Source organism: Euprymna scolopes, chromosome 7 (genome assembly GCF_053919585.1).
Source record: "Euprymna scolopes isolate OS-2025 chromosome 7, ASM5391958v1, whole genome shotgun sequence".
Classification (NCBI taxonomy): domain Eukaryota; kingdom Metazoa; phylum Mollusca; class Cephalopoda; order Sepiida; family Sepiolidae; genus Euprymna; species Euprymna scolopes.
The window spans coordinates 36,790,194-36,794,566 of NC_136488.1; positions in this window are offsets into that span (position 1 = coordinate 36,790,194).

Genomic DNA, 4,373 nt, shown 5'->3' on the forward strand with positions numbered 1-4,373 from the left:
GGTCCCCATTTCCCCTTCAGTCTCCACATTAAAAAACGGCCTCGTGCCTAATTTGCTCAGTGAGGAAACAAATAAATCCTACTCTTTTTCTATCCCCTCCTCTCTCTCTCTCTGTTGCATTATTTCCCCTCCAAAGAAGGTTCTAATGCTTTGTCTGCCACATGGTTCTCCTGCTGATTTATCTGTCTTGCTCTTTTCTATTTCTTCTTCTTTCTCTTCGTCCTAGCTTTGTCTTTTTCCTCACACTTGTTTCCCTTTCTATCGGGCCCCCCATCTCTTTCTCTCATCATTCACCACTTCTTTTTATAAATCGCCCTTCATAGTTACAGATGATTTCCTCCTTTTATGACATCATCATAAAGAATCTCTTCCATCTCACGTCATGCTTATGTGACGCTATCAAATAGGAACGTTGTGACGTCATCCATTGTGCAGAGTGATAAATAAAGTAACAAGCAAGTAAGACCTATAGAGTTTTATAAGCACACACACACACACACACACACACACACACACACACACACACACACACACACACACACATACTAGCAGTTCAGTCCGGCTTTGCTCAGGCCCTGTGTACCGTTCATAACTTGCCCTATGTGTGAATACCCTTTATGTAAAATTTCAAATGTTTAGAACAAAAATTGTCTGAGTACTTTAGCAGAGGTAAATTTTTTTTAATTTTGACCCCAATTTTGACCCCTTAACATTTATTGTTTTGGTCTCGAATTGAATTAAAAATTTTGACCCATTTTCAAGTTACGTACATCTAAAATTTCAAGTGTTTAGACCCAAAATTGGCAGAGGAGTTTGGTAGAGTCTGCAAAAGTCAACTCTTTCAACTTTGACCGTTCGGCAGCGAAATTTTCGCCCTAAAACTGATTAAAATGCTTCCCGCATGTCTGAATACCTGTTATGTAAAATTTCAAATGTTCAGACCAATAATTGGCTGAGTAATTTGGTAAAGACCGAAGAGGTCAAATTTTTTAAAATTTGACTCCAATTTTGACCCCTTAACATTTATTATTTTGGGCTCAAATCAAATTAAAAAGTTTGATCCATGTCCAAGTAACCTACATCTAAAATTTCAAGTGTTTAGACCCAAAATTGGCGGAGTAGTTTGGTAGAATTTTCAAAGGTCAAATTGTTGAACGTTGACCCCATGACAGCCAAATTTCTGACAGAAAACCGATTAAAAAGATTTTCCCAAATAAACTCCTTATGTCAAATCTCGAGTCTGTAGACCTGAAATTGACAGAGTAGTTTGGTAACTAAATGTAGACACACACACACACACACACACATACAGACAATTTCACACACACACACACGCACACACACACACACGCACACACACACACACACACACACGCACACACACACACACACACACATATATATATATATATATATATATATATATATATATATATATATGCTAGAATAGAAGTTCAGCCTGGCTTTGTTCGGGCCCTATGTACTGTTCATAACTTTATGTGTATATGTATATATATATATTAAAAAGTTTGATTCATGTCTAGGTAACCTACATCTAAAATTTCAAGCGTTTAGATCCAAAATTGGAGTTTGGTAGAGTCTGCAAAGGTCAATTCTTTCAACTTTAACCTCTTGATAGCTAAATTTTCGCCCCAAAACTGATTAAAAAGCTTGCTTCATGTTTGAATACCCTTTATGTAAAATTTCAAATATTTAGATCCAAAATTGGCTGAATTGTTGCTAGAGATCGCAAATGTCAAATCTTTTGAATTTTTACCCCTTGGTAAATAAATTTTTGGCCAAAAACCAATTAAAAACCTTGCCCTATGTCTGAGTACACTTTATGTAAAATTTTAAATGTTTAGATCAAAAATTGGCTGAATAATTTGGTAGAGAACGCAGAGGTCAATATTTTAAAAATTTTGACCCCAATTTTTACCCCTTAACATTTATTGTTTTGGGCTCAAATCAAATTAAAAAGTTTGATCCATGTCCATCTAAAATTTTAAGTGGTTAGACCCAAAATTTGGCAGAGGAGTTTGGTAGAGTTTTCAAAGGTCAAATCGTTGAATTTCAACCCCTTGACAGCTTAATTTCTGGCCAAAAACCAATTAAAAAGGTTTTCCCAAATTTCAATACCACTTATCTCAAATCTCGAGTCTGTAGACTGAAAATTAAAAGAGCGTTTTGGAAGGGAAATGTACACACACACACACACACACACACACACACACACACACACAGAGGCACACACAGAGACAATCTTACTTATATATATATATATATATATATATATATATATATATATATATATATAGTTAGTAAGTTATAAAATATATATGGCGATTAAGCTACACTGAATATTCCGCGTTTCATCCACTCTAGGACTCTTCAGGCTTATGCGCATGAGCCTGAAGAGGCCTAGAGTGGATGAAACGTGGAATATTCAGTGTAGCTTAATCGCCATATATATTTTATAACTTACTAACTATCTCTACCTACGTATTGAGCACTTTTGAAGTAAATACTTAAAGTTTATGCATACTTTCGTATATTAATCTTATGTGAGTAAATGAAGTAGTTATATATATATATATATATATATATATATATATATATATATATATATATATATATATATATATATATATTCTCCACTTTGCATTTAATTATAAATATAAATTTGTATCATCACACAAAAGTTAACAATAAAAAAAAAATGCTGGACGAAACTATTTCAAATGTTTAGGGAAAGGAAGAAAGAAAATAAGAAATCAAACATTTGCACATACTTTGTCATATTATTATTATTATTATTATTATTATTATTATTATTATTCACATAATTCACTATGATTTAGGGTTAGAGTGAGGTATAATTGTTTTACCTTCCTAATAAATTGTAGCAAAGAACAAGGCAGAAAAGAAACACGAACTTCCTTTTAAACAATAACAATGAAGAGTATTTTATTTGTAACAGGAACTGGCAGGTCAGACTGCTAAAAGGGAAGAAGGCAAAGAAAGTTCTTTTAAGATCGTCGAAGGTCAGTCAGTATCGTGTCGTCTCCAGCTGGATAGCAGTTCTCTCAAATAGACCGTCAATGCTATTGCGAGATGTTCGGTGGACAGGAGACGAAAGAGGATAAATGTTGCTAGGCTGGCGGTCCGGACTGACTGCTGACGTTCCCTCCAGATTTTTAGGGAGCAGATGAATCAATGCGCCCTGTTAGCTGATTGATCAGCCTGTGGCCGGAGAACTCAGAGGGGGGCATTGATTCACCAGAGAAAATAGTTCTCTGTGACTGCTACAATGAGTTTTCACACAAGTCATCATCAACGATTTCTCTTTGAGAACAACCTGTAGTGTTCCCTAGAGTTTGAGTGGCAACGGATCTCCTTAGATTTCCAGTATTCTCCACCTCTTTCGATAACTTTTGCAAATCAATTTGTGTAGTCACAACAGCTGTGTACCCTTGATTCTCGTTGGCAGTGATCATTTGTTTTCACTGGAAATTGGGTGGCAATAAGATCCCCAAGATCCCAGTTCTCTTCACACTCATCCAGTAGAGGTCAGGTCTGGTTAGTGCTTTCTCTCCTCGGTCTTTTCATCTTCCTTGATCCTTCTGTACTATTCGGTATGGTGCCAGTTCATGCTGACACATTGTTTCATTGTTTTTTGGAGGGCATAGGGTAATTTATGATAATACAGTTTCAGTTTTCTTTTGGTATTCATCATGCTTCGTGTTTCACTTACGTTGCTGGTTGCGTACGGTTGGTTGGTGCTTGTAGCTCATATCTCTTAATCTCTGTATTCAAGTTTTTTTTTAACACTTCAGCCGATTTCATTATTGCTATCCATTGTGTCATTTCAGATCTTTCCCCTATTTGGTGTGGTACCAGTTAATGTGGTTGATTTTTTTTTTTTTTAGGGGGGTATTAATTTATTCAGTCAGTCAGCATCATCCTTTAGGTGTAGTGCATTCTGGATGGTCATAAGTTTTCTAGATTTCTGATCAAAATGTCTCAATTCTTCTTTGATTCAATCTATAAATGGTCCGGAGTATCTTACCAGCTGTACTGCCCATGTGTTTATACCTTTTAAGTTTCTACTACATAGTTTAGTTTCTAGAAGTTGTCTTGTTCTTCTGAGATATTCCTTTCCAATTTTCTCTTTCATTTCTGTTGCCTGATGATGTCTGCTTCCAGAACTTCCAAATATTTGTAGGTGTCATGTACCTCTAGTGCTCTTATATCCACTTGGTTGGGTAGTTCCATGTCTTTCGTTGCCTCCAGTTTTCTTCTTCTTATAATAAGCAGTGCACACTTTTCCCTACCGAAATCCATTTGGATATCTTGGTTGAAGATTCTGGTTG